At 37.6% G+C, this 12,394-nt stretch overlaps 1 protein-coding gene across 1 annotated transcript in view; it reads left to right on the top strand.

Moving 5' to 3' along the window:
- Positions 1-232: 232 nt before the first annotated feature.
- pde4ba (phosphodiesterase 4B, cAMP-specific a) overlaps positions 233-12,394 on the top strand; it is a 192,145-nt gene continuing 179,983 nt past the window's right edge. Inside the window, exon 1 of the mRNA XM_065264857.2 lies at positions 233-544. The gene's annotated coding sequence lies outside the window, so the exon portion shown is untranslated. The remainder of the gene's footprint in view (positions 545-12,394) is intronic.

Raw genomic sequence — 12,394 nt, 5'->3', positions numbered from 1 at the left:
AGGTTAATTATGGTTTCTTTAGGAACGAATGGCGATGAAAAAAGAGTAATCGCAGTAAATTGAGCATTCATCCTCCCATCCACTGACTTTAACACGCATCCCACGTCCCTGTCTATATAAGCGCTCTTTACTGGAATACTGGAGATCCTCCTCTCCTCTGCTTTGACAGATACACGTTCAGTGCTCGCGAACGGAAGCGCGCGCCTGCAGCGCGTGAAAATCGTCTACACCTTGCTAAAGCGAAATATACAATATTTAAACGTATATATTTTTTAACTATAGTTGGAGTGCTCGTTTCTGATCGGACCCCACCTTTCAGTTCACACACACACACTGAAACCAGCAGCGTTGACGGAAGGAAGCAAAGCACCGGGACAGAAAGATGCTGGTTCCTCTTCACTGACCGTCTGCTGGTACTCATGGGCTGGACACGCAACCCCAAAACGACACAACACTCGTGTTCCTATCGATCACGAGTTTAAAAAAGGAGATCCTTTTGTGCCTTTTAGTCGCCCACGTGGGAGAAAGTGGATCCGTATTTGAGGTAAGAATGTGATATTTGAGTCTTCTGCTTTTGTTCTTTTGTTTAGCCTACACTGTATCCTTTATGTTAATACGATGTATAAGAGTGACTGGGTGCTGTAAGCAATTTGGAATTCTTAGGCGGGATGCTGACTGACTGCACTGAGTGATAAACTCCTCGTGAGGATATGGTAGTGATGTCTGGTTAAGTTGTCTTTCTTTATTTGACAACAACGTTAAAAAACGGCCACCTTGGGAAAGGTTATTGACGACGTGAGTACTTTTATCGACAATTTTTCTTTTGTTTAATTACGATTCTTGTTCTGCTTCACAGTAAGTTACAACTGCACGTCACGGAATCAGAGTTAACGTTAATTTAAATACCAATGAAAGGCGCGAGGCAGATAAGATAATGTTAATACTATAGGCTTCATTAGACAAATAAAGTGAAAATACAAGAAGGTTAACGTTACGAAAGTTGGTGACTCGATTTGAATATAAGACAACCTTTAAAATATAAATTGGTAAGTGACTTTTAAAGCGAAACTCCCATGAGCTGTTTCTCTGCCATATTAAATGCTATGTTAATCAAATAAATGTCAGACATTATATTTAATAAAAATTATAATATTTATGAAATTAAAAAAATAAATGTTTGTTAGATGTATTCTCTGGCTTTTATCTCAAGCAAAGTGTTTGTTTAAAGTATATTTTTGACTCTTTCTTAAATAAAATTTGGTTAGAAGTGATAAAAGCACCAGTTTTGTTTTTTATTGGTTCGGAGTAATGTTAATCAGACAAAAGCAGATTGAGTGTTTTCAGCTGGCAAACTGTACTCTGGGAAATACCCTCCCTCCTTATGGTTTCATATTCGGTGGTAAATAAGTATGTGGTTATTAATTACAACATTAGTGTCCACAACTATTTGTTTGTAATTCAGTCAGCATCATCTCACTTTATCTGCCCTGTGTATTGTCAGTGTATAACCAACAACCACATTTCAACACAATGAGTAAAAATATTATCTATTTGTAGACGTAGTCTATTATTGTAACGTTACTGTTAATGTACTGCCCATACATAATATGAAGCCCTGTGGATCAGATGAGGTCAGTGTTAACTTAACAGTGGTTAAGGTCGAACTGAATTGTAGCCCACCTGTGGTAAACTAGATGTCATTTCATATAATTTTTCAAGGCTTTTATGTCAGCGTTTCATAAGCTGTAGGCTATTAAGGCCAGTTGTATTTGTAGACATTATATAATTATACAGACAATGACGTAAATGCTACATTTTTGCTTTAAAATACCCAGTGCTACAGATATAGAAAAACTCTTCTTGTGACTTTATGGCAGAAGACAGCATATTGCAAACCACTGACAGAAAATATAATACCTCGTCTAGAAAATGAGTGTGTGGGAGAACATATGTGTTTTAGTTTATCCTCCTCCTGATGCCAAAAGAGTTGGCTATCCTCCTATTTCGAGGCTTAGCTCATGATTACTTGTCCTGTTGGGACGTACATGTTTGCGGCTATCATTTGATAGACCATCAATCAGAGTTTGGGTGAACAGATGGACCTTCAGTGACAAAAGGATGCCTGATGAATGTCATACGATGATAACACATTCACTTCCTGGCTTGCAAGAATGTGTGTGTATTTTGATGTGTGGTTGTGGAGTGGCATTCCCACTTAACAGAATGTGTGGTGTGTACTGTATTTGTTAGCTGGTTGTTGAGTTTGGCATTGTTCTGCTTTTATAAACAGTAAGCAAAGAGATTTTCTCATTGTTTGTTTGATGTGCGATGTTTGGGGACTCTGGTAGAATTTTGACATCAGCCCATTGTCGTAAATCATCTGTTTTTTACTTACAGGTAATAAGTGGTGGACTCCCTCATTATAAAGGACAGATAGGAAAGGTTGTTTGTCCAGAGAAGCAAGGGCAAATGGTCACTGGTTAAGTGACATTCAAGTTATATTGTAATGTTGTAGGATCTTAAAGATAAACAATCAGTCATAGTAAAACTGGTGTCTGGCTTTGTGCCTGTCATGTTGATCACCTTTACAGGTTTAATATGGTTAGGGTTAGGTTTGAGTTAAGGGCCTTATCAGCATGGCAGGCACAAAGGGTTAAAGTCCCTGTGAACTGGAAGTTGCAATTGACTCTACTTCCAGATTGTGACGTATTCCAGAGTAAAACGGAATATCATGCGAGGAAAATAGTTGGAGTGGGATGTGTTTTCCAAGTAAGGGATAATGTAGAGGCATTGTTATGCTTCGCGTCGGGTCCTGATCACACTGTCGGGGCTTATTTCCCAATAACTACCGGCTGCCTCTACATTATCCCGCTTATTACACGGCTACTTGCCACATAAGAAAAAAAACTGGACATGAATATGAATTTTAAACATTTTATGGCATATTTGTTTTAAATTAACATTTTTATCCTTCCGCGAAACTTTGCACAGATGCATAAAATGATCGTAATACCTTATTAAGATCCTCTGCTTCATACTTGTCTGTCTCCATTTTTTCTCTTTTAGCCAGTCTTTGAGAAGTTTTAATCCCCATTCTGTATTTTTGTGTGTGTTGGCTTCGTAGCTGTCATGCTCTATTTTGTCAAGTTCAGTCTCAGTAAGCTGTCTGTGTCTTGTCGTGGTTGTCCAGTGTTTGTCACAAGATGGCGCCAAAAAGATAAAGATCTTATTGATCTTTATTGGCGCGGAGCGATTTTACTCGTGCAAGTAGTCCTGCTATGCGTTATTAATTTGGAGGGGTTATTATTTGAAAAGAACGAACCTGCAAATGTCTTAACTGACCAATCAGAATCAAGCATTCCAGAAAGCCGTGTAATAATGTGCTTTAAATGGATATAGAAAAGTAGGTGTTTCATTCAGAAATGGAACTTGCAGCAGACTAAAAGTTGGAGGGGGAGGTGCCCCGGTCCAAGCAGACATCATCAGAGAATAATTGCTACAAGAGGGTGTAAGTACATTTTCAGATTTTGATTAAAGTTTATGAGGGCGCATGAATGAAAAAAAAATCATACACTTACACAGATAAGATGTTTATAAGAAACGCTGCATTATTAAAGCAACACTATGTAGTTTCCATGTAAAAATGATTTACAGCTCCCCCATGTGGTTAAAAAGCGCAACAGTGCCTGGTATCAGACACTCTTCTGCAGTCAGGGGGAGGGGCGGGGCTGTGTGCTCTACCCTCCACCGCCACTTTCAGAGTGTGCTTATAGCAGCTAGGAGGCTGCTCAGGTTGCAGCAACAATACAATTTGTCCAGTTAAAAGTTGTGTGCACTTACACAGATAAGATGTTTATAAGAAACGCTGCATTATTAAAGCAAGACTATGTAGTTTCCATGTAAAAATGATTTACAGCTCCCCCATGTGGTTAAAAAGCGCAACAGTGCCTGGTATCAGACACTCTTCTGCAGTCAGGGGGAGGGGCGGGGCTGTGTGCTCTACCCTCCACCGCCACTTTCAGAGTGTGCTTGTAGCAGCTAGGAGGCTGCTCAGGTTGCAGCAACAATACAATTTGTCCAGTTAAAAGTTGTTCTATCACTGAAATAATTTTAGAGACATTTTTTAAAGGTAAAAAAACTACATAGTGTTGCTTTAAATAAAAGAATTAGAATGATCAGTTTTGATTTCATTGGGACTTTAAAGGGGATGTTGTGGCATAGTAGCGCAGAGAGTAAAACATAACGACAGTCAAGAAATAGCTATCTAAAAATGGAAATTTGCATTTATCATTACACCACTACGTCTCGAAGGTTACGTCATTCGTTGGAAACACACTCTCTCGTAACCGTGCATCAGCTTTTAACGGAACCTAGTTATTATAGTTGGTACATTTTTAAATATTAAAAATAATTTTTCTTTCAAAATTGCATCGATTGCCCTCATATGCCTTTATTAACCCCCCTTGAGTCGTGTGGATTACTTCCGTGAAAGATGGATGGAGTTTTGGGCTTCAAATCAGAAGCACCATTTGTTATACACTTACCTAAAGGATTATTAGGAACACCTGTTCAATTTCTTATTAATGCAATTATCTAATAAACCAATTACATGGCAGTTGCTTCAATGCATTTAGGGGTGTGGTCCTGGTTAAGACAATCTCCTGAACTCCAAACTGAATGTCAAAATGGGAACGAAAGGTGATTTAAGCAATTTTGAGAGTGTCATGGTTGTTGGTGCCAGACAGGCCGGTCTGAGTATTTCACAATCTGCAAAGTTACAGTACTGGGATTTTCACGCACAACCATTTCTAGGGTTTACAAAGAATGGTGTAAAAAGTGAAAAACATCCAGTATGCGGCAGTCCTGTGGGCGAAAATGCCTTGTTGATGCTAGAGGTCAGAGGAGAATGGGCCGACTGATTCAAGCTGATAGAATAGCAACTTTGACTGAAATAACCACTCGTTACAACCGAGGTATGCAGAAAAGCATTTGTGAAGCCACAACACGCACAACCTTCAGGTGTATGGGCTACAATAGCAGACACCGGGTACCACTCATCTTTACTACAAATAGGAAAAAGAGGCTACAATTTACACAAGCTCACCAAATTTGAACAGTTGAACACTGGAAAAATGTTGCCTGGTCTGATGAGTCTCGATTTCTGTTGAGACATTCAGATGGTAGAGTCAGAATTTGGCGTAAACAGAATGAAAACATGGATCCATCATGCCTTGTTACCACTGTGCAGGATGCTGCTGGTGGTGGTGTAATGGTGTGGGGGATGTTTTCTTGGCACACTTTAGACCTCTTAGTGCCAATTGAGCATCATTTAAATGCCACGGCCTACCTGAGCATAGTTTCTGACCATGTCCATCCCTTTATGACTACATCCAGCAGGATAATGCCATGTCACAAAGCTCGAATAATTTCAAATTGTATCTTGAACATGACAATGAGTTCACTGTACTAAAATGGCCCCACAGTCACCAGATCTCAACCCAATAGAGCATCTTTGGGATGTGGTGGAACGGGAGCTTCGTGCCCTGGATGTGCATCCCAAAAATCTCTATCAACTGCAAAATACAATCCTATCAATATGGGCCAACATTTCTAAAGAATGCTTTCAGCACCTTGTTGAATCAATGCCACATAGAATTAAAGCAGTTCTGAAGGCGAAAGGGGGTCAAAATGGTCGAAATGGTGTTCCTAATAATCCTTTAGGTGAGTGTAAAGCTCAGAACAGCCAGGACATTTATTAATATAACTCAGATTATGTTTGTCTGAAAATAATCATATACACCAGGGATGGTAAACCATGGGATAATTTGCATTTTTGGGTGAACTATCCTTTTAACAAGGTGTCATTGTTAAAAACAAAGAGTGAGACAATTTGTGTGACCCTGACTGTCTCTTATTTTGATTATGAGATGAAAAGCATCAAAGTTTGACTACACTCACTGATTTCACTTTATTTTCAATCGTTGTGTTGGCTTTACTCAGTCACTATTAAAGATATCAAGGTTATATTTTCACAGAATGTAGACATCCGAAAATCAAAAAAGGCTTTAGCTGGGTTTACACAGGCAGGGTCACAAATTGATCAGTTTTTTAGTTGGATCTGCTCCTGTCTGATAACTATACATTAAACATCGAATATCTTTTAGCTTCCCTGTTGTTGTGTCATGTCTTTCAGCCGTTTCAGATTAAATTGCGTGTGCTGCAATCTTATTGCATCACATCTGGTTAGGACAGGTTGTGTCAGGGTGATGATTGGAGGGCAGAAAATATCCTCTATCATGATTATGTGCCTGTTCACATACACATGTGCGATAGAGTGTAAGAACACAAAACAGACCCAAAGCAATAGCGTTGTCAAATTGGCCAAGGATGGAGATGAGTGTTTCTGTTTAATGAGGATATTAACATTGAACATGCATGCATATGTTGTAATTTTGACATTTTAGTCCCATGTGATGAAATGATTGATTTATTTTATAAAAGCCTCTTTCCCCTCATCTTCTGCCTTATTTTTAAGATTTGCTGCTGCACGTCCTTGTTTAGTAAACGACTGACATTTACAGGCTTTGTAACACTGATGGTTTGTGATTAGGGGGTCCCAAAAGGCCACTGTAAATTAATTTGGTCACCGGTAACTAGCTTGAGAGGAATTTATATTCTACAATAAATTTAATGTCTAGGCTGGCCTTGAGTATAATATGCAGAGTTGTATAATGCTCAAATTGGTCATAACATTTTTGGTAATTATGCCAAGTCGTTTAATGCTAGGCTTATTAGGGCAAGCACTGGTGTTCTTTAATAATTTGACAATGAGGTTAAAACTTTACATGGACGTTATTTCTGTAAGACTCAAAAAATACTTAACATTTCAAACATGTTTCTGAGGCCTCTTGGTGCCATGAAATGAGCCTTGCATGTGAAATGAGGAAGGAAGAGGACATAGACTGTTGCTGATGTGTAAAGTTGCATGTTTGTGGTTGAATGGAAGCGCTTTCTAGTGCAAACTGAATGATATGAATGCTGAAATGACAAAATAAGTAACAAGATCTAACAGTGGCTATTTTGGCAAACCAAGAGCTATTGGTTTTGTAGGTGTTAAGTTTGAGAAAAGACCATGGGTTCATTGTAACCCTACTGTATGTCATGTTGTTGCAACTGTTATTTTTCCTCTTTTTATATATGTGCTGAATTAAATGTTGTGCAGATGAACTTTGTGAGCTCTGGCAGTGCTCCATTATGTGGTTTTATGTAACAGTTCAATAAATCCATAACTATAACAAAGGAGTATTTTTCACGTTGGTTGTAATAAGTAGATGCGTTTTGACAACTATTTGGCAAATTTGCCACTGTTTGAGTGGCGTTTTCATTAGCTGCCTGGGACAAATTGATCTTATTTTATTTTATGTAATTGTACCTTGTGGGAAATATGAATCTCATTTCATATTTTGTGCTGGCTGGTGTAATGTATTATTTGAATTGCAGAGTACTGTTCTAGCTCAGCAGTGATTTTGTGATTATTATGTATGCTTAATGTATGCTGTGCATGTTATATTTATAGGTTTGAAGGTTATGGTCTGCAAATCTGGACATGCAAATTTGATCGTGTATTTGCATTTATTTGGGTGTTCATACTGTAGGTCAGGTCTGTCAGCTCTCAAACAGAGAGAGTGATCAGAGAGACTATGAACAAATAGGGGGTGATCTGACACCAAAAGCAAATGTTTTTTTTTCACATTTATGATGTGTTAATGTATTTGCATTTCTGTGTTAAAATATATTCAAGTCTATGTAATCTTGAATATTGTTGTATCTGGAATAACATTACTGTCATTTAGATTCAACCAATTAACCAATCAGATTTTAGTGTTCAAGCTAGGGATGCACTGGTGCAAAATTTATGTGATGGTATTGAGTTACGAAATTACATTTGCCGACACCGATTGATACTGATGGATGGTTCTGCTTTTCACACCTTGCTTCAAATTATGTTGAGAAATCCTAGCAGTGCAGAGCTTACAAACTGCAATTTTGTTGGGATTGTTACCCATTCCATCCATTTTCTTCTGACCAATTGTTCCACCCACTTTAATTGCATGGATTTAATCGGTTCGGATTGCTGGTTGTTATTAAACAATCGGCAGATGTCCAATTGCGGAAAATTGCTTTTATCTGCCCAAAACTTATAGGTTTTCTAGTTTGAGGGATATGTTAGATTGTTAAGGATTGTTGTTCTAAGACCAACAAAAGATTTTGTTCAGGGTTTGTCTGAATTCTATACTTTCTGTATTTTGAGATTTTTCTTTCCTTTATCTAATGGTTTATGTTTTGTGCAAGAATATAGACAAGTTCATAATTCTATTTGATTGACTAGTCCTTTTGTTGATCTATTTATCCACCTTAGTTTTGACGTAAATGTGGGCGCCGCCATTTTTGAGCTCCTTTGTGTAAGACTTCCATTGAGGCACTACAGCTAATGGTAGTCGTATTGCAAGGAATACCAGTGTGCCGTTTTGATTGGCTTTTTAATGTTTTTTTATGAAATCCAGGAAGACCGGCATAATTTGTGCAGTTAGAAGCTGCCATAATAGCTGATACAAATGCAGTAAATCTCTACAAAACATTTGTTTTAACCATAATACACACACAAGAGTGTATGTGGCGCATGTGCATCCATTATCTGTATCCACACATCCATCCAGTTAAACCTTTCATAGAAACTGCCAGTGAACAATACATTTAATAACAACTAATTTAAATGTAAAAACAACTAATATTATGCTAATAAAAATATGCTGATTTAGCTGGTTTATTTATTCTGCTACTATATATTATTACAAAAATGTGATTACAGTACAGATATATACAATAGAGCCCGACCGATATATCTGCAGGCCGATATTATTGGCAGATACTAGGCATTTTCCACACTATCGTTATCGGCATTCATAATGGCCAATAAATGAATATTTAAAAAAAAATAAAAAAACGGACGAAACAGCCTTCATTAGGTATCCTCACTGTTGGTGTTTTTGACAGAGCGCTCTGAACCAGTAGCTGCTGGTGGGGTCCAGATTTAGGCGTCTAGCAACTGCCTGAGTCAAGTGATCAGCAATTTATATTTTGCTGTTGTTGTTATTTATCAGAACTTAACAGAATTTGTCTCCAGTCCTATTCAAAGTTATATTTATGAACCAAATCTTTTAAAACTGGTAACTTTGATTTGGTTGTTGTTGTTTTGTGTTTTTGTTCAAAGCCTTTACGTTTCATATCTTAAGTTTGTCTTTTTATACATTTTATTTATCAGAACTTTAAAATATTTTGATGTTCCTCTGTTCTGTTGTGGCGATAAAAGAAACAAGTTTCTTTTTGAAAAGCATTATCATATTATTTTAGTTAAAACTCATAAATAACTACAAATAACTAATGTTAGGGAAATCAGTTAATGTTTTATTGCGCGTTTCTGAAAAAAAAAAAATCGGATTTTAAAACCAACAAACATTTGTATCGGTATCGGCCTTCAAAATCATTTATCGGTCGGGCTCTAATATGCAACATAAATTGCTCATTAGTTAATGTTTATAATAGTTTGAAATGTTTTTGCATGTACTTTTGTTATGTTTTAAATGAATTTGTTTTTAAATAAGCAAATAATTTCATAAGCTCATGTCTTATCTACTGCATAACAATATCTTCATAAAACCAAAAAACAATACTGAATACATGTAATAGTAGTTTAATTGGTTTATTATGGTTTGTTCAAATAACTCACAATGTGTTGAATGAGATTGATGCTGCTGACTGTCGGATCACGTAAAGCTTATGTGTTGCCATAAAAACTCAAACAACTCCATAAAAAATTGTAAAGATACTGGTATGCCTCTATGCTTTAATATTTGCGCATTGAAGACCCGCTACCCCTAAGCAACAACATGGAAAGATTGAATATATCTTCATGATATATCAGGCCACTTCTTAATTTCATCCTCACACTGGTCCATACATGGCAGGTGTAGTAAATATTTACCATAACTGTTTAAATCATGTTTTATGCATGCTCCCACCAAACTGTTATCTATCGGCTGCCTATTGAAATGGACGTCTCGCAAAAAGAAGGGAAATACATGACATCACTTTCGCGTTCGAAAATAAGGTGGATAGCGTGTGCACTTTTAATTCATAAACATGAAATACCTCTGCAGGCCCAAAATGGCAGTCTTAAGCTTTGTTAATACTCACACTTTGGTGTATGTGAGCATCCGCTGAATGTGCGCAAATTTAAAAAAACGGATGAGGCGTTTTTATAGTTGATGCGCTCGCTGTTGCACTATTCTTTGAAACGACAGGGGGCGATGCGAGCAAAATATCTCTAAAATATGTCTTTATTAAACATTATAATTTCATTAAAGTTACAGAAATCTCAAGGTTTGTATTTTATTCCTCATCCAGCGATACATTTACTACAAATATAAGCCAAAAATTCTTAATCCTCGCGGTCGGTTATTTTCGGATGCGGAGCCTTACGCGCAGTTACAAAAATTGCCGTGCACACCTCGAAATACGCGAAATAAGGTTTTGCGCACCCAACGCGCACGACCGCCCACTCCGCATTGCCGTAATTTTTGCCATGTTCACCAACGCGCTTATGCGGATGCGTCGAGTATAAACAAGGCTTTACAAAAAGGCCCAAAAAGGAGTCATCAGAATGTTTACAAAATTATACAGATTCTCCGCACATTGCATCTTTGTTGCTGGTTATTTAGCTACAGTACGGCTTTGCTTTTTACCCAGCAAGCAAAAACCATGACATTGAAATGACTAATGATAGACCCAAGTAGTCCGGCTATGAGTAACCCACTGCTACCCTAAATAACCTTGAATTTGGTTACATGCTATTTTGCCAAAATAACTTGGAAATGTACTATATTCCATCATGTAATCAAAGTCAACAGGTGTTCAAGGTGTTTGCTTTCATTTCTTTTACATGTTCTAAATGTATATGCATCGTTTATTCTTGGGCTCTGGTTAGACCTCTATTAGACTTTCACTGACAGCCCTTGTTTTAGTCAAAATTGATTGCTGGGTTGGTTACTGACACTGCTTTTGGCAGATTTGACCACATCTAGATCCATTTAGAAGAATTCGGCAGATGTCACACTAGAATCATAGAAAATGTAAAAAAGCCTTTCTAAGGGCTGCAAATATTCCATTTGGGGCTGCACATACTACAGTAAGTTGTTTCTCAATAAAAATCACATGAATTATTGTTACAGGGTAGTTTGCCTTCTGGTTAAGAGCCACAGATCTGCAGTTGTTACATATATGTGGCTTTTACATCAGATCAAGTGACTTTTTTGAAAGAAATGCACAGCACTGTAGATTGACCTTGGTGTTGTTAACAGTGTTTTAAAAAGATGGTGTTAAGATGATTTGTGGCTTTATTGAAGCTGTGCCGTTCTGCGGATCCGACAGTATTTTAACACGTGAAACAGCCATTGTGTTGTCACAGCTATTGCATTGAGAGACTAATTATTCTGTTTTAAAATTACAGTAAAATCCCAGGATCACAGTTCTGCTTAAATCATCTTTGTTAGAAAATTATAAATGCCTGGCTTACCCTCATATCATTGTAAACCCAGATGGCTTTCATTACTTGAAGAAATCATAAAAGGAAAGGTTTTAGGAGAATGTTTGAATTTTCATTTGTGGGATTTACTTTAAGCAGATGCGATCCATTGTGCTGTAAATACACAAAGTGGATCAAAAAAGTTAATCCAAGTTGTCCTAAGACAATAAAGAGTATTGTTCAAAATATTAAGAAAATTTTTATGAAAGGCTTTGAGCCACTTCAAATGTATAACCAGAGTGATCAAGGTGGCTGTTTGAAGAGTGTTCACTTGTTAAGTCATGCACTGCTTCCAGGTCCAACTAATCTCAAATGCCATAGGGAAATAATGTTTAAATAACATACTTTATTGAAATGAGTGGTTGCTTGGACCTGGAAACAGTCACGACATTAACAAGTGGATAACATCATTGATTAGATAAAACCGTAGACTGTACAAAAAGAAGGACACAGTGTCCATGAAGTCACCCATAGGTTTCTGAAGATTGTTTTTGAAGCTTAAAGTAGGCGGTGCCTGTCTTCGCCATCTTGGCCGCGCGTCACCGCGCATCACTCGCGGGTATCTGAACATGGGTAAAGAGGCGGGACGTGGATAAGCTAAGGTGGCTAGTTTCTGAAACCACGCCCGCCTAGGTCGACTCCGGTGACAGCAGTGGCTGTTAAACTGTCACTCAAGTGGCCACGCCTTTAATTGTGCAGAATGTTAAGGATTAAAGGGATAGTTCGGCCAAAAATGATATTAAACCCATGATT

This window comes from Paramisgurnus dabryanus, chromosome 7, assembly GCF_030506205.2.
Source record: "Paramisgurnus dabryanus chromosome 7, PD_genome_1.1, whole genome shotgun sequence".
In the NCBI taxonomy this organism is placed as follows: Eukaryota; Metazoa; Chordata; class Actinopteri; order Cypriniformes; family Cobitidae; genus Paramisgurnus; species Paramisgurnus dabryanus.
This window is presented reverse-complemented; position numbering and strand designations above follow the sequence as displayed.